Here is an 18,752-nt window from a genome sequence, read left to right as displayed (position 1 = left end):
GTTAAAACAGTTACTATATACGGAACTTCCAACCATTTTTTAAATGTGTGTGTGCCACTTGTCAATATGAATGGAAACCAAGGAACAGCAAAAAATTGTAGAAAGTTTGCTTTGTGAACGAAGAGACAGAAATAAACAAATAGACAACGTAAATACGGAGGAACAGTAATACTGCAGAGAACTTCAGAAGACAAAACAAAATTTATTTATTTATTTATTTATTTATTTATTTATTTATAAAGAAGTTTAGTTTTATTTTCTCTGTGCATTTGCAAAACACTTAGGACCAACATAGAAATAATAATAAAACCTCCTGTGAAAATTACACTAAAAAAAAAAAAAAAAAAAGACCTGAGAGGGATTAGAGCCTTAGCTCTAGGGAGCTACAGCAAATCTGATTGGTCCAAGGAATTGAAAAGATATTAGGAAGATAAGACAGAACAGGAGGTGAGAGAATTAGAAATTACTGAGGAAGAGGGCCTCGGAGTGGGCCACGAGGGGGAACTGGAGGCCCAGGGGGTGGGTCTGGGTGGAGGCAGGGGCCCCCACTGGCAGCCTTAGGGTGGGGGTCATGGAGGCCCAGTGTATCCATGAGGAGGCAGTAGAGGAGGAGGTCCAAGTATCCCATGTGGAGGCATGGGATCTGGGTGATCCATGCGAGATCCAAAAGGAGGCCCTCGAGGGGGCATGCTCATCGGAGGAGGGCCAGGATGAGGCATTCCAGGTGGTGGTCGGGGTGGTGGCTGCCCCCCCAGAGCCTGGGGGCCCAGCATGTGGGTGTCCTAGGCCATGAGGGCCATGGTGGGCCAACTGCATCTGAGACATCCCTAGATGGGGCGTCCCACTCGGTGAGGCTGCGAGTGTCCATGTCCAGGATGTCTGCCCCTGGGGTTCCTGCTGATGGTGGACCGTGTCCTCCAGCCCCAGGAGGCATAGGTGGCAGGGGCATGGCTGGGGGTATCCCAGGTGGAAGGGCTCCAGGAGGCGGCACTGGGGGTGGGAAGGACCCAGGAGGAGGCATGCCTGGTGGAGGGAGCCCAGACCCCAAGGATGATAGGACAGGACTGGGGGCTGAAGGTGGAGGGGGTGCATCTACAAACAGCTGATGAGGGCGGTCAACCTGGGAGAGGGGGTCCTGGGGGCTGGAAGTCGGTCAGCTGCCGAGCCGAGGTGCTCCCCCTTGGAGCCCTTGAAGGCACAGGACACGGTGATGGGGCGGCTTCAGAGACCCTGCCCGTTCAGGGCCTCAATAGCTGCATCCGAAGCGTCAAATGAAGCAAAATTAATAAAGGCATAACCTTTGGAGTTGCCTGTATCAGGGTCCCGCATAATCTTAGGGGGTTGTAAGATGACCCCGAAGGCGCTGAAAGTATCATAAAGCAGCTTCTCATCAATCTCTGGGTCCAGATCGCCAGGGAAAATGTTGTCCCCCACATCCAGGTTCTTGGGAGCCGATGCCTTGCTCATCGTATTGGCTTCCATAGAGTTTGACCATGTCCATCATCTTGATGGCGTGGTCAGCATCTTCCTCCCTCAGGAATTCCACAAAGCCCGAGCCCTGGTGCTGACCTGTGACTCTATCCTGTGGCGTGTGGGTGCTATTGGCCCCGCCTGGAGAGCAAGGTCCCACCGCAGGGGTTCGCAAAGCCTCTCATCCAGACCCCCCATGTAGGCAGTGGCATCCTGGCTCCCCTCGGAGATCCGCCCGGCCGCCGTGGTGAAAGAATATTCTTTTTTTAAAAAAGGTTTTATTTATTTATTCATGGGAGACACACAGAGAGAGAGGCAGAGACACAGGCAGAGGGAGAAGCAGGCTCCCTGTGGGAAGCCCCTTGTGGGACTCGATCCCAGGACCTGGGATCCCAACCTGAGCTGAAGGCAGACGCTCAATCACTACCAGCTACCCAGGCCCCCAAAATTATAGTGAGTAATAAGAAAGATGCTACTTTCTTATAAAACTAGAGCAGGATAAAATGAAAAGATAAAAGAGAACAAGAAGGATCTCCTGAAAAATTAAGATGTAATGGCTGAAAAAAATCAATTAGACAAAAATCTCTCAGTATTACAAAAAGTAAAAGAAAATGGGGGAGAAGCAGCTTAAAGGAGCAGTCAACTGATTGCCGTTCTAGGAAGAAATACTAAACAGAAAAGAGGAATAAAACAAATATGTAATATCAAAGCTGATGTATAGCAGATTTCTAGGTCAAAGGGCACTTTGAATGCTTTTTAAAATGAATGCAAGACTCATATTAAGGCACATAGATATTGTACTGCAATATGCTTGGGAAAAAGAGAAAATATTTTAAATTTCCAAAAAGAAAATTTAGATTATTTTCAAAGAGGAAGTACTCAAAGTGTCACTGAATTTCTTAAGGCAACCTATTGCTTGAAGGCAATAGAGGAATAACTCTAAAATTTGAAAGTTATTTCTTTTTTTTTTTGAAAGTTATTTCAAACTTAGAATTCTATACCTAACCAACTATCAATAAAACTGCTAACAGAATAAAGATTTTTAAGATGTCCAAGGATTTGAGAAATTTATCTCACAAACTGTGAGAGAATTTCTTAAATTTATTTTAAGAAATTTATTGAGGAAGTTTTCTAGCAAAACAAAAGAAGAAACTTAAGAAAGAAGATTTAAGATATAAAATTTAAAGGAGTCATCAAGTCCCAGGGTAACTCTTTTGCCAGAGGCCTAGCATGTATTCAAATTGCAGTAAAATGCCAGAGGGCTTGGAAGGTTATTTCTCCCCATACCTCTAAGACACAGCATAATATTACTGATTCAATAGAGTTTTTAGAAATAAAAATGGAGAATAATTATAATAAAGATTTTACAAGAAGGAAAAAGAAGGCAATTCGAAACTTCAGGAAAAACATGCATCCAAGAAAGAAACGTCTGTTTCTTCAGTGAACAATATTTATATGCAAATATTATTTATAAACTCATTTAAAATACAACCAATAGTGTACTGGTAAACATTTAACAAATTACTCTAAAATACACATATATCTACATACATACATACATTTATGATAACTTTTACTTGTATAAAGGATATATATGTAGCCCACCATTTACAAATAACGAAATATACAAGACTCTTTATAGTAAGTTCTATAAAGTCATTGATTCTCACATTGTGCTTTTGTTGAGTTTTGCTGAATTCTTGGAACCATAGCTAACTTATGTTTGTGACTGACAAATAAATATACTTCTGATATGTATGTTGAACTTTCTTTTATCTTAACAAGTAAGAAAAATGAGGGTGGACCTGGGTGGTCCACTCATTAAGCATCCAACTCTTGAGTCTGGCTCAGGTCATGATCTCAGGGCCGTGAGATCAAACCCTGCATCAGATTGTGCTGAGTGTGGAATCTGCTTGAGATTCCCTGTCACTCTCCCTCTGCCCCTCCTGCTTGTGCTCTCTCTGTTTCTCAAATAAATAAAATAACTCTTTAAAAAAAAAGTAAGAAAAATGAAACAATGAAAACATATGTCAGAACTGCACTCATTTGCTAATGACATAAACAACTTCTTTGCTGAAATGAATACCGGAAAAGTACTCCTTCATTTTTTGTTCTGTTCACCATGTAATGGGTAGAGATGTAATATACTTTAAGTTATACCTAAATTATTAAGCTTTTCTCCATTATTTTCCTGAGTCTAAAGTCTAGACAATTAACCAACCAATAAATCAAAGCCCAGATTTGTAATCTGCTGATTTCAACAGTGAAATGCTTCCACCATCATCAATATCAAGCTATCAATGTGCCACTGAACACAGAGTTGGGAAGCTACCGGTGGTAGCATAGCACTGTATAGTATTTCTACCATACAGTTACATTAAATGTAAGTAACTTCAACAGCATAGATAATAGTAAAAGGTAGTAACATAATTAGGAAGTTTAAATTTTGATGTTCATTACTTTTTAAAAAATATTTATTAGTTTATTTGAGAGAGAAAAAAAAGAGAGAGAGCTAGGGAAGAGGCAGAGGAAAAGAATATCCAAGCAGACTCCTGCTAAGCACAGAGGCTGACTCCAGGCTCAATCTCACGGTCTAAGAGATCAGGACCTGAGCTGAAACCAAGCTTAACCAACTGGGCCACCCAGGCGCCCCTCATTATCTTTACTTTTAATATAATTTATTTAGTTATAAGTTCATGTAATTTAATTTTTAATAATGGCTATATTTAACATTTAATTGGCTTGTAAAATTCCTAAAACAATTAGCTTTTGCAAGTTGGCACAAGTAGGCTCCAACATACCCCTGGATATGGGGCTATTGTGTAGAGTGGGGGAAACTAGGCTGGAAGTGGTATAAAATAGAAAAATCTTCATTTCCCATAGTGTAAAGCAAAAATATCATGACCAAAGATGTTAAAGGCAAAAATATATTTTTCTAAAGATTTTTATATAGTCATTAAATTATTTAAATATGATTAGAGAGAGAAGGATTGGGAGGCTGAGTAGTTGCAGGGCAAGACAAAGATTTTATTAGAGGTATTTCATTTAATATTTAACCCTGCGTATGCACTAAATTAAATTTATTATTTTTTTAAATTAAATTTATTAAGTTAAATTAACCCCTGGGTATATACTCTAAAATATTAATAAAAATAAAATAAATGCAAAATATGTATTTAATAATATAGACATTTTGAAGTAGTGTGAGATGGTATTCTTTCTCATGGTAAATGGTCTTATATACTGTTCCAGATGTTTTGTGTCAAATCATTATTTGGGTCTAAAATTTGATATAACTTTTGGATAGTTTTGACTGAGCCATTTTGAAGTGGTATTTAAAATTTTGCCAATTTTTGGTTGATAGTGTCAATTGGGACAAATTTGAGATGTTTCTACTCTGACTGTGTAATTTGCTGCTTTCTTTTGGCAGTCACTGAGCTCTTATGGTTTTAGGCCGTTGTTGGCTCACTAAGATTTTAATTAGGCAGCTGAGTCCCATATGTTGTATGCACTGCTTTAATTTCACTAGCATGTTTATTTGTGTGGTTGTGGCATTTTAACCCCCTGCTTTCCCAGAGGACATACAGACAATCTGGTAATTTGATATATGATGTAACCATAGGACACATACCAGTTCATCAAATGTCCTAAGCCTACCCACAACTTTAAAACCTGTCTGGAAAGTGAGTACATAGTAAATTCTGTTCATTGTCTTTTATCAGGTCAATTGGTTTTGTTTCTTTTTTCTTATTCTCATTTCCACACTACTAATTTTCATTACAACCTTTCAGTTTTGGGTTATTGCATTGGCCTCCTAACTTATCTTTCTACCTTCAAATTCTACTGTTCAATCCATCTTGGATAGCATCAATAAACTAATTTTCCAGGGATCCCTGGGTGGCGCAGTGGTTTGGCGCCTCCCTTTGGCCCAGGGCGCGATCCTGGAGACCCAGGATCGAATCCCACGTCAGGCTCCCGGTGCATGGAGCCTGCTTCTCCCTCTGCCTGTGTCTCTACCTCTCTCTCTGTGTGTGTGACTATCATAAATAAATAAAAAAAAATAAACTAATTTTCCAAAAGTATCACTTTAGTGTCTCTACCCTGCTCAAATATCAATTTTTTTAAAAAAGATTTTATTTATTTATTTATTTATTTATTTATTTATTTATTTATTTATTTATTTATTTATTCATGAGAGAGGCAGAGGGAGAAGCAGGCTCCATGCAAGCAGCCGGATGCGGGACTCGATCCTGGGTCTCCAGGATTACCCTGGACTGAAGGTGGTGCTAAACTGCTGAGCCACCCGGGATGCCCTCAATGTTTTTTTTCTAAGAGAGATTCAAACCTACTAACTCAGCCAGTAATCTCCAAAGTGAGGTGGGTACAACCAAGGGCATGTAAAAGACAACTGGAAGAATATAGCAGAACTTTTTGTTCCTATCCCTATACTACATAAAGAAATATATATTTTTTTAGGTAAAAAAGAAAATAAATGTCTCATATACCGATTGATACAAGAACTGCCTTTCAGACTGTATGTCCCATGATCATACCACTCACCACTCACGATACCTGAGATATCTTGAAGTAATTAAGTTTCAAAGTAGAGTATAGCAGTTGTTCCCTTATTTTTTGGGTTAACTTCCAGCATATTTTGATGTTTTTCTATTTAGATGCATCTAGTTATGATTTATTGATTGTATGGTTTCATGAATATGAAAGAGGCTTAAGAAGATTTAGGAAAGAAAGCAGATTGAAGAGAATGGTAACTGCACATGTAAGAGAACAACAAAAAAAAGGTCAAGGGGCAGCCCGGGTGGCTCAGTGGTTTAGAGCCGCCTTCAGCCCAGGGCCTGTTACTAGAGACCCAGAATCGAGTCCTATGTCAGGCTCCCTGCATGGAGCCTGCTTCTCCCTCTGCCTGTGTCTCTGTTTCTCTCTCTCTGTCTGTGTCTCTCATGAATAAATACATAAAATCTTAAAAAAAAAAGTCAAGCTATTACTTCAATTCTTAATATGACTTTGTAAGCCATATTATGTAGTAAAAGTGCAACTAATAAGATCTGACAACAATTTGATCAAAAAGATTCAAAATTACTGAAATGACAATTTGAAACAAAAATTCATATCCTTATATTTAACAATACATTTCACTTTAAGCGTTTATTGTATTTGAGATTTTAGTTAGTGATAGTACAAAGCCATTAAATTAGCAAGATGTGTAAACTGTGCACCTAAAAAGGATATATTCCAATTTTGTGGAGCTTGAACTTCAGTTAGTTTTGGAGGATTCTTTAAGGAAAAAAAACACAAAATGGTAAATGCAAAGTCAAGAGTGAAAGTGAACATTTATTTAGAATGAGAAGAAATCACAACAAATTACTCAGCTTAAAAAGCAGAAAATACCACAAACAACATAAAATCCAGAAAAATAACAGCGTTTTTATAGATGAATTGCTGACATGCCTCTGTAATAGCGTCTTACTATTTTTTTAGCTACATCTTCTTTGAATACTTAATTGTATTTGTATCATAATTACTTTGTATCATAATTACCTTGTAGTATTTTCTAAGGGTACTCATACTTTAGCATAAGTGATCAAAACTTGTTTTTATTATCAATAATTTGCTACTAATAGTGTTATACAGATTTTTAGGACTGTAGTCAAATTTGGAGAAACTTTTATCTTGTGAATGTTTGGGCTGCAAGATTTTGGGGAGGTTAATATTTTGTCACGTAAGAAAGACTAACTTGAAATGCTCTCTGAACCAATAATACCAATTGATCAGAGCAAATTCAAATGCTTTTTAAAAAATGCCCTCATGTTGCAGTGAGCTACATAACTGTATAATCAAATTATTCTTATGCTATATATTTTGGCCTATTAAATAAACAAATGTGTAGGAGTTCTGTTATAGGAACACCTGTTCTTTAATTGCTTTGCTAAACAATTGTTTATTATTTTGCATAGCAAAACAATAAAAACCACTTTATCTGGTCCTTCCAGATTTCATCAGGACAAGATACATGCAATAGACTCTGATAGATGGCATACATAAACTATGTGACTTCACACATAGACATACTGATTGTAGTATTGCTATACAATCAGTGCCTCACAAACACAAGAATTATAACAAATTCTGTTTCATGTGAATACAATAGAGAGAAAACAAAAACCTATGACTTGTTTAAAAATGAATATGGTGACAGAAGAATTTCTTTTTTTTTTTTTTTGACAGAAGAATTTCTAATGAGAACCCAATGGTTTGCTTATAATGTTACATATCTGATGACTGGAAGAATTTTTCACAGAGAAGCTTCTGGTTCCAGAATTTCACACATTGTTTCTCTTCACTTCCACATATTTTTGACACTGGGTGACACTGGCCATAGAAGAGATCCATATTGTTATATGACCTCTGATTGTGCACGTCACATCACAACCACACGTGAGTCAGTAGAGTGGGCAGGAACATTCTTGGAAGGCACCTTCTACTGGGTTGGCTAGTGATCACCTAACTACACATGGAAGAGCTTAAGAATCACATAAAGACATTCCACTAAACTCAAGCTAAATGTATTCCCAATTCTACTTCCCCTTATTCAGATCCCAAAAATGGTTGCATCCACCTATATTCCCTGTAGCACAAAGGACATATAATAGAAAAATCAGTGTGGAAAAGAACATTGTCTTAGTTACAGCCAAAATATCTTACCTTTACCTCACCTCTGCAACCTTTTTAGATATATACATTGTGGGGGAAAAGCTCATGCAGGTGCACAGTCCTGCACTTAAGCTTTGTGAGCATCAAGGTCTCTAACTTCAAAAAATGAAGTCAAGTGGCTACTAATATTTTAATTGTATTTAAAGCATTTGACACTTAACAAAATATAGAATGTTGCTGAGCTTAATGATAAATTCTTTTGCAATTCCTTCTTTATTTAAAAGTAAAGAAAAAAATCCACTGGATATCTTTTGACATCTACGTCAGCCGCTAAAGTCGATTATCAAAATAAAATGTGTAGAGCCAGATTTTGAATTGCTATGTCATAAAGTGTTATTCAAAGATTAACAAAAAGGGGGATCCCTGGGTGGCTCAGTGGTTCGGCGCCTGCCTTTGGCCCAGGGCACGATACTGGAGTCCCGGGATCGAGTCCCGCGTCGGGCTCCCGGCATGGAGCCTGCTTCTCCCTCTGCCTGTGTCTCTGCCTCCCTCTCTCTCTCTCTCACTCTGTATCTCTCATTAATAAATAAATTTAAAAAATCTTTTCTAATAAGATGTACCATTCCAAATACCTGGGTATCATTGAATTAGGCATTAATGAGCCTCAAAATTTGGCTCCAAAGGACTCCATCTCTTGAGCAAGGCTGAATTAATTATTCCTAGTCCCTAAAACAAGCCTTTATTTTCCTACCCCACTGTCATTATCCAGGTAAATCCTACCTCAGCTTCCAACTTGGAATATTTCCTTTTTTTATGGCTAACTCAAATCTTATCTATCTTCAAGGATCTGTTTTTTTAAAGCTTCCCTTGACGTTTTCAGTTTTCAGAGTTCTCTAATTTTGTTGAATGAATAATACTATTTTAAAAAGATTTATGTGGGATCCCTGAGTGGCTCAGTGGTTTGGCGCCTGCCTTTGGCCCAGGGCGTGATCCTGGAGTCTGGGGATTGAATCCCACATCGGGCTTCCTGCTTGGAGCCTGCTTCTCCCTCTGCCTGTGTCTCTGCCTCTCTCTCTCTCTGTGTCTCTCATGAATAAATAAATAAAATCTTAAAAAAAATAAAAGATTTATGTATTTATTTGAGAGAGAGAGAGACTATGGGGCAGAAGGGGAGAAAGAGTGAGAATCCCAAGCAGTCTCCGCATTGAGTGCAGGTCCGACACAGGGTCAGTCTCACAACCCTGAGAGCATGACCTGAGCCAAAATCAAGAGTCGGAGGCATAACCAACTGAGCCTCCCAGGTGCTCCTTATATTTACTGTTTTAATATGTTGTTAGCACTAAGTGATAGCACGCTGTAAGGCTTCTCTTTTATTGTATTATTTGTTTTAATGCAATGTAAATCATACTTCACAGCTTCTCCAAGGCAAAGGCTCCCTCTTATACTTTTGTATCCCTACAGCACCTAACACAAGTCTATGCAAATAATAGTTACCCTATGAAGATTTGTACAATCAGTACCTTTTTTGGAAAAAATCAAGTTAAGGGGAGATATCTTTGGAGTTCATGAAACCCTCTTTGGGGGGAGGCTATGTGTGAAGGCAGTTGTAATGACAGCCTTTATCTTCCCAGTGACACACTGGGAGAAAGTTCTTCCCTTTATACATCTATCCTGCGCTGAGAACATCGTCCTCAGGATGAATATTAAGTGAGGCGTGTACACTAAAATCTCAAACTATGACACTAAAGGGAAAGAATGGCTTCATTTAGAGTCCCGATGTGATTAGCATATTCTCTCTCCAAATGAGATAATTTTATCTTCTCCACCGCTTACTTTTCTTATTCATCAAAAGACCATATTCACTAACCATGGCAGATGGGAGGGTGGGGGTGTGTCTGTCCATCTCCCGCCAGTTTGGCATCTCTGTGAACGGAAAACAAACTGATAAAAAAAGAAAAAAATTCTGAGTTCCTTGTGAGCATCCTACTGGAAGCTCCTTTGTGTTTTCCTCTTCAGAAGGGCACTGTACCTGTCCCTCTGTAGACGTTGCTTCTTTTTTAACAGCAGAGGTCCTCCTTGCTCAGCAGTCCTCCAGGATCGAGCAGCTACTCATCCTAAAGGCGTGAGAGGGTTGGGAACTGCATGACTTAGACGGATTATTAAAAAGCCATTGTTAGTGCTGTAACTGGGTTTATGATGTTTTTTCATCTCGACACCTGCCAACATCTGAAGGTTCTAATTAACTGTCAATCAGGGCAGAACGCTCAGCATTGTGCCTGGAATTACTATGTGGAAGTATATGCAAATTGATTAGGTTAAAGCTAAGAAAGAATCTGTACTTTAGAGAATGAAAAGCTATATTAATCCAGGATTATCAAACACTGGTAAATGTATTATCGACTTTGTCATGATGCCAGCTAGAATAATATTGTGATCTAGAGCCCAGATTTCCCGGACACCGGTAAAACATGCTGGCTCTGGCCTGAATAGTTCTATTGGAATCTACAAGGAGTAGAAAGAACCAAGCCTCACTCACCCTAATCGAGTATGTCTGGGGTCCCATGCCAATGAGGTTGGGACAAGCTCTACCCTGTGCCACCCACCTTTTCCCATCTGTATCCATCTCCTACTGTGTTATCAGATGCTCCAGATGGAGCTTCCTGTGCCATTGTTAATTATTATTATTATTTTTATCTCTTCAACCCATAATGTCTCTAAATCTCCTGGCACTGCAACTGTTGTCTTTGTTGGAAAGAGATGATAGCCTTCTGAGACGGTGATGGTGGTATTTCTTTGTAAGCTCTCAGGAGCAATGTGGATACTATTCAAGTTTTAGAAAATAATAATTATGTCCTGACATTTTAAAAAAGTGAGTTTCTTTGTAATTAGTTCTAGTATTTAGGATTGCTTTGAAATTCACTAGGGTTTTTCCTTTAAACAAGACGAAAAGATTCAGCTTATTTCTCTTGTTTGGGATCCTTTGGGATGAAAAGCACTAAAGAAATGGAAGCTATTATTAATCCGCCCCTTCTCCAGGCACATGTCAACGGGGGCTCTAAAATGTATATCAGCTGACGATATATCTTGGTTCAAAGGAAGCTGCAAAATTATTTTTAAGCATGTACTTTGAATTTGCCCAAAGCCTGTCTATTTCCATGGCAATGGAAGTGGCATCCTGTGGCTAAGGCTCCTGTTGGTTTTAGCAGTTACAGCAGGTTCAGCTGGATGGATGCTACCTCCTGGATAATGCCTAGTGCTTTTCTCGAAGTGGTTTGTATAGAAAGGTTGGGGAGTGGGGTTGGTTCTGCCTGGATGCAGGGGGATGAACAGATCTTGCATATTTCCTCCAAAACTTTGCATCCTATAATATGGACTGTTGATGATTGCTCTCTCTTTTGCAGTTGTTCACAGCTCTTGCATAGTGAGAAGAAAAGAAAATCCTCATGTCTTGTCCCACATAGCTTTACCAGTTGTATGCCTACTTGGAATTTTTATTTTTTTTAAGATTTTATTTATTTATTCATGAGAGACACAGAGAGACGCAGAGACACAGGCAGAGGGAGAAGCAGGCTCCCTGTGGGGAGCCCCATGCAGGACTCAAACCACTGAGAGCAGATGGGATCACACCCTGAGCCAAAAGCAGACGCTCAACCACTGAGCCACCCAGGTCTCCCTAGCTGGAATTTTTAAATAATACTTCCTTTACCATCGTTGCTTCATAGCTGGTGTTGACTGACCCCAACCAACCAGAAATCATGGTCTCTGCTACCACTGTCCTCCATGGGCCATTAAGCACCTGCATGTGTGTACTTGTGTGTCGGGCACTGCAGACAGAGACAGCTCAGGACCACTCCGATGCAGGTGGACGTGTGGTGTGGAGAATGTCGTGGTAACTAGTAAGCTCTGAACACCGTGGCAGTCCACAAGCCTAGAGATTTGTATTGCTTGTCAGTTACAGTAAGTTGCTTGTTGAACTTCCATGTTTACCACAATGATTCTGTAGAAATTCGGGTGTTCTCATTTGGAAATGAGTGAGCAGTGGAGCCCTTTTGAGTTCCCTGCCCTGGAACTTCTCAGGCAGAATTTTTGGAGCCTGAGATTAGTAGCCCGGGAAGCATCGAGAGGTCCTCTCTCCCACTTGGACTCTATTTTCCAGGCAGCTCTGTGAGGCTGTCTTCACAGCGTGCTCCAGTTACCCATTCTCCCTGAAACTCAGTTTAAACAACGATCGTTTATTTGCTTAAGATTCTTCAGTCTTTTACTCTCTTTGCTTTTTGGCTTTTGAGGATTTTATTAATGTATCCTCAGGCTCAGAGATTCTTTCCTCAATTGTGTCCAGTCTACTAATAAGCCCATCATCAAAATTATTCTTTGTTTTGCTGACAGTAGGTTTTTCTTGTTTTTTTTTTTTTTTCTTTTTTTTAAACCTCAGCATTTCTTTTGGTTCTTTCTTAGGATTTCCATCTCTCTGCTTACATTGCCCATCTGGTTTGCGTGCTGTCTACTTTATCCATTAGAGCCCTTAATATCTTACTCATCATTGTTTTAAATTCCGTGTCTAATAACTCTAACATCCCTGTTTCTGATGATGACTCTGTCTCTTCAAATTTTTTTTTTCCCTTTTGGTGTGCTTTGTATTTTTTTTTTTTTTTTTAAATAGCTGGCCTTGATATACTGGGTAAAAGAAACTGCTGTAAATAGGACTTTAGTAATGTGGTGGTGAAGTATAAGGTCAGGAGGAAGCATTCTAATGATCCTATGATTCTGTGTTTGGGTCCAATCTTTCAGTGAGTCTGTATCTCTGGACTATGAACTTCACAAGTGTTTCTCAGATTTTGTTGTTGTTGTTGTTGTTTTTGGTCCCCTTTTAGGGCAAGTATGCTAGAGTGGGCTGGAATTGGGTACTTCCCTTCTCTCATATGAAAGACTAGAAAAGCTGAATTTGGGTTATTTCCCTTCCTTAAAGTCAGTTGGACTCTAATAATACCTTAGCAGGTTAACTAGTTTCTCCTGAGGGCAGGTCTTGTTAAGAACAGAGTGCTCTGGCTATTTAAAAGTGGTTCCTTTTCCTCTCTCCCTACTGGATACACGAGATTTTCCTCCTGTATTTACTATGGGAATCTGGTTGAGCACTTAGAGCTAAATCTCACAATATTGTGGGGAGCCTCCTAAGACTGGATCCCCCTGCAGCCTTTAACTCAGAGTTGTCTGTACTTAGTCTCCAGCAGTTCCTCAATTACAGTTCAGATTTTCCTATCCAGATGCTGGTTCCCATGGTGGTATCTGCCTGGGAGTCTCTCCTCCAATAGTTATTCTCTGTATTCTCCTATTGATCTCTCCAATCTTGGAGACGGCAGTTTGCCTTGTGTCCTCCCCTTTCCTACGGATCCAAGAAGAGTTGTTGATTTTTTAGTCTGTTCAGCTTTTTACGTGTTCTTAGGACAGAGTGGCAACTCCTAAGATGCCTACATGCAGAACTGGAAAACCTGCTTATGATTCTTCATTTTGTCTATGACTTGGCAGGGACAGCATGATTCTGCCTCATGTGGTGTTATCTTCCAAGATGGCTCACTTACACAGCTGGCAGATTGATACTCAAGTGGGGCAGCCAGCCAAGGGCACCTCTGTTGGAAGGATTCCTGGGTTCCTCTCCATGTGGCCAGTTTGGGCTTCCTCGCCGTGAGGTGGTCCACAGTGGTCAGGTTTCTTACATTTTGACTAGTTTCCCCCAGAGTGCAATAGCAGAATTGTGGACCTTTTGAAGGCTTAGTCCTAGATCTAACACGGCATTACTTTTGCCAGGCCTCAGGGCAGCTCAGATTCAAGGGAAGATATGACACAAGGATGTGAATACCAGGAAGTATGATTTGTTGAAGGCTATCGATGTAATAACCATCCAGTTTGGCTCCCTGATTCTAGTGGTTGTCCTTGCCTTGATACCTCCTATTCTTAACTTGCTACTTTCAGTCCTCAGAATTTTAAGGTCCTGACTTCCTCTTGTCAGAACTTCCGAGAACTGAAGTCCTCCTCTCCAAACTTGATCCTCATGCAGCTACCAAATGCCTTGCTCTGCCGGGTTCTGCACAACCATTGATATCCTCCATGAAGTTTCCTGGGGACTGCCTACCAGTTTGCCTGGGCCTTCACTATATGTCTGACTCTCAGATAGAGGCCTGAATACACCTGCATATACGAAACAGTGTGCCAGTGAGTGTGGGGAATTGCAAGAGAAAAACGGGAATCGTCTTCCCTGAAAGTTTATTTTATTCCAGAATATAGATGTTAAAAATTCTCATTTCATTATTATTTTTAATACAAAAGATCTTCTATTAAAGTACATGTATATAAGCATATTCTGTTGAAAGTTTAAGATAGGACCAAGGCTTTAAAGACACTTAAAGCTTAGGGTGGCTGCTCCAAACTGTACCCCTGGACTCCCATATTACTACTAGAGATTGCCTTCTCATCTTGCTTATCCTGCCATCCACCCAGTTCCAGATTAGACTACATTATGGCCTGGGTCCTGACTAAACGGTACTTCTGATGCTTGCCGACAGTCGCTTCCCTGTAAAGGGAGAAAGCTGTTCTGTGAAGGAGGAAGAAAATACCTTGTTTCTGTGTCCTCTTTCTGGGGCCCAAATTCTGTTCTAAACTTTGCTCCATTACAACTAGACACTGCCATCTGCTCTATGTACCTCCCATGCCACTTGCTTTCTCAACCTCTCAATACCACTGATTGAGAAAACTCATTCAATACAATACTGAATGTATTAGTTTGAATAGAAGCCCTAGAGACCAGGAATTTTCTTCCTCTGTTACTGAGCATGGCTGAGAGGCTTCAGTAGTGCTGTTGGGAACTTCAGCGATTCTTCATTTTTGATTCCCCAGTATTCTGGGAAGACTCTGAAGGTTGTGCTGCCCCATAGTCTGAGTCCATTGCTGTGGACCACAGTCCAATTTCCCCAGCAGAGACAGGATGGTGCTTAGGGAGTTTGGTGGTAAATTTTAGATAGGCCCCAAGGATGCTAGCAAGTGTTGTCTCCTCTGAGTATGGCAGAGGCTGAGGCTTCCAACTCTAAAAGAGCCAAGGTGATGGAGCCTCTAGGGAAGGTGGTGACATGAGGCAGTGGACTACAGTCAGTGCTTGCTGGAGATTACAGTTGTTCAGACTCCCATGTTGAGCTGCAATAAGCCTTTAAGAAACTACAGAGGAATAAAGTTGTTCTTTAGCTTGGATCAAATATCTTCACTAGATCCTGGAGGTAAATAGTTGTCTTCTTAGAGTTGTAGAGCTGTTGAACCTCAGCCTAACCAGTCTCCTGAAAGAACTTAGAGTTTTGGATTTAACTAAGACCCTCAACACTTCTGGTGTTCTTCTGAGTTTCCAAACCCTCACAAACCTTGAGGTTCATAATGCTGCAGAAATAAGAATTTGGGGGAATCACAGAATCACAGATCTTGAATCTCCTCTTTTTTTTTTTTTGTTAAATCTATGGTCCTCTCCCTTTGGATGGGTAGCTTTGGAGCCTAGTGCAACCAAGCTGTCTGTGAGCACAGGCCCAGGTGTTCATCTCAAACCTTGTTTTAATGTTTCTGAATCTGGTTTTAGTTTCATCCTAGGGTCTTTAGTTGGGCTCTCTGGGGGTAGGGAACACAGTATCATACACGTCCTTGATGACCTAGAGACCAACAGACCTCGGTTCAAGCCCGATGTCGTTAGAGAAGAATCCTCATGCATAGCTGAATGCTTTTCTCACTAATCTTATGTGGGAATATATGTTTTGAGTTCTCTTGAGAGAGAGCCAGATGTTCACATGCCACTTGGAACAGATTAGAGTAGAGCTAATTTAGAGAGACTTTTAGTAATTGCAGAAAAGTCAGTGTTAGCGTGGGGTTATCTATAAACCCCATATGTGATGTACAGCATCCTCTGAGGAATCATCTGGGAGGGGTCCAAAATAGATTCAAGACTCAATTATGGTTTCATATTTTCAAGGGTCAGTATATTATAAGAGCAAAGGTTCTAGTGTCAGACAAACTAGTTTGAAATACCAGTTCCTCCTGTACGAATTGTGTAACCTTGGACAAGTTACATAATCTCTTGGGGTCTCCCTTGTCTCATGTATAAGTGTGTGGTAACAATAGTACTACCTCAAGGTGTGTTGGGTGGGCCAAATGAGATGATGTGTCTGGCATGTGGAAGCCTCCTATAATTCTTGAAATAACAGCAACAACAACAACAACAACAACTGCCTTTTTTTGTGTGCAACTTAGAGTAAGTCTGGCACGGTCTTAGGCACATTACATGTTTTACATACAAAGAGGCTATGTTACTATCACCAGACTATTGTTAGCGAACAGATGGGGAAGCTGAAACTTTTTTTCCTGAATCCAAAGCCTATGCTCTTAGTCCTGGCCAAAGAAGAGATGCAGTAGTTGTGATAGAAGCCTCCATCTTGGACCCATGTTCTGGTAACAGGATCCCTGTCATATTTTCTTCTGTTCCCACCTTATAATCCACACTGGACCTTAGTTCAGGAGTCATCCTCTACTGATTGCCAATCCATGAAACTTTATCTGACAGCAGTTTGTTTTCTGGCCAGGATACCTGAAGAGTTTGCCCAGCATTCCTCCTATGGTATAAAAAGTGATGCCTCCAGAGGTAGCTTCTTCACCTGAATGGACATTTTCATTCATTCATTCATCCGATAATGTTTAGTGAACAGGATTATAAGCTTCTAGATCTCAATATCCTTTAACCACTTTCTCTTTTAGGGCCTTCTCATTGCTTGACCAAGCCCTTATTTATCCTGACAAATAGCTCTTGACCACAACTTCATTCTTATCTTCTTTCTGCATATTTTCTGGACATTCAATACTCATAGGATTGAAAATTTTCAAGTAGTTGCTACTTGTCCCCCTTGTAAATTTGAGCTCTGAGAGCAACTCTAACCACTGGTACCATCTGAAAAAAGAAGTAGAGATGAATAAAGATGCTGAAATGTGTTGTGTTAACACAGGGAAAGACTCTTCTGTATTTGGTTTGTTCTACTCATGAGCTTAAAGGCAAAGGAGTACTTTAACAGAGAGTTTCATCTACAAAGCAGTTTCATGAAATAGGCCCCAATACTTTGATTGGCAAGGGTGGCTCCTAACACACAGAGAAAATGCCCTGGAGATTTGCTCTTTTGCTGATATTGGGCTCTAATAAAATGATGGTGTTAGTTTTTTAATATGAGAATGCTCCACGGGTATATTTGCCAAATTCCTTTCTATATTTAACAGTGTCATAGCAGGGCTCCAAAAGACAGACTTCATTCATTATGTCAGTGTGGCCTTGGAATGACAAACCAAGTAGTTAAGTTGATTAATGAAGGGTATGTTTTGTCACCACTTCAAATAAAAAAAAGCCAGAGGGGTCAATAAGTGAACTCTTTCTGGAGGCCAGTGTTATCACCCCTATTAAAATATTAACACTATCCATTTCCTGGCTGCCTTACTAATCAATTTAATTTCCGTATTAATTTAATTTTAGGCCAGCCTCTTTCCCAAACCTTGCCCAGGCAAACAAGATAAACCACAGGTGCCAATCACATCAAATGGTGGTCATGGGTATTGTCAACTTTCTTGCAAAACTCTAAGTAGGGTCTATGGGAAAGAACTGTCTTTAGTAGGAAAAGAAAGATGCAACCAAGAGTACCAAGACCTTCCATCTTTCCAGTTTTAAGGAGTCAGTGGGTTATTAAATTTCACTCAGTTCATACTATCTTCAAAGATCTATACAGTCAGTGAACAAAGTTCTCTTGAGCAAGCATTATCTTAAGGTTCATAGATTATCCAAACACTGTTTCTTCTCTGCACTGATTATATCTATCCACCTTTGTCACAGTGATTCACACTTTTGAGCCAGTGAAAGCGTTCTGTTCTTTTCCAGGGAGGGAAGGAGGCTGATGTGGTATGTTGGGAGCCAGAGGAAAGGGTATAGTTGAAAGAAAAAGAAAGAAAGAAAGAAAGAAAGAAAGAAAGAAAGAAAGAAAGAAAGTCAATGATTGATCCATTTTTCTCTGTTTAACCAGAAGAGATCATTTAGTTGGAAGGGAAGTGGTAATTAATCTATTTCATCCAGTAAACTGCTTCTTTTTGGGATAGTTGTGATGCTTGATTTTTTGGTTTCCCTTTTCTTGGATTTTCCAGTAAAACTATTTTAAAACAGATTTTTTTTAACAGTTTATAACATCTAATGGTAATAAATAAAACCTGCTAAAACTTCCAGATTTATATCTCAGAGTTTCACTTCTCTTTGATCTTCAGATGTCTGTATTGAAATGCTTTGGGTTTTCATTTGGATTTGTAATGGACATCACAAACACATTGTTTTGTTTTTTTTTTCCTCCAAAGCTGCTTCTCCTTGGCCCTAACGGCCCTATCTCATTAAATGTCATCATTTACATGTTACTATTGCTCGGGCCCCAAACCTAGGACACATTCTCGATTTCTTTCTTCCACACTTCCCCACAATAGGACAATCCCTTGATGGTTTGCTTTCAAGATATGTATCAGATATGAGCACTTCTCATCACCTCTAGTACAGGAACAGTAGTTCCAGACACAAT

The 18,752-nt window shown here is 39.8% G+C and overlaps 1 pseudogene; it reads right to left on the bottom strand.

Moving 5' to 3' along the window:
* Positions 1 to 463: 463 nt before the first annotated feature.
* LOC129503291 (splicing factor 3B subunit 4-like) overlaps positions 464 to 18,752 on the bottom strand; it is a 47,160-nt pseudogene continuing 28,871 nt past the window's right edge.

Source organism: Nyctereutes procyonoides, unplaced genomic scaffold (genome assembly GCF_905146905.1).
Source record: "Nyctereutes procyonoides isolate TBG_1078 unplaced genomic scaffold, NYPRO_anot_genome, whole genome shotgun sequence".
Classification (NCBI taxonomy): domain Eukaryota; kingdom Metazoa; phylum Chordata; class Mammalia; order Carnivora; family Canidae; genus Nyctereutes; species Nyctereutes procyonoides.
Note: the sequence above shows the minus strand (reverse complement) of the source record. Positions and strands in the feature narration are given on the sequence as shown.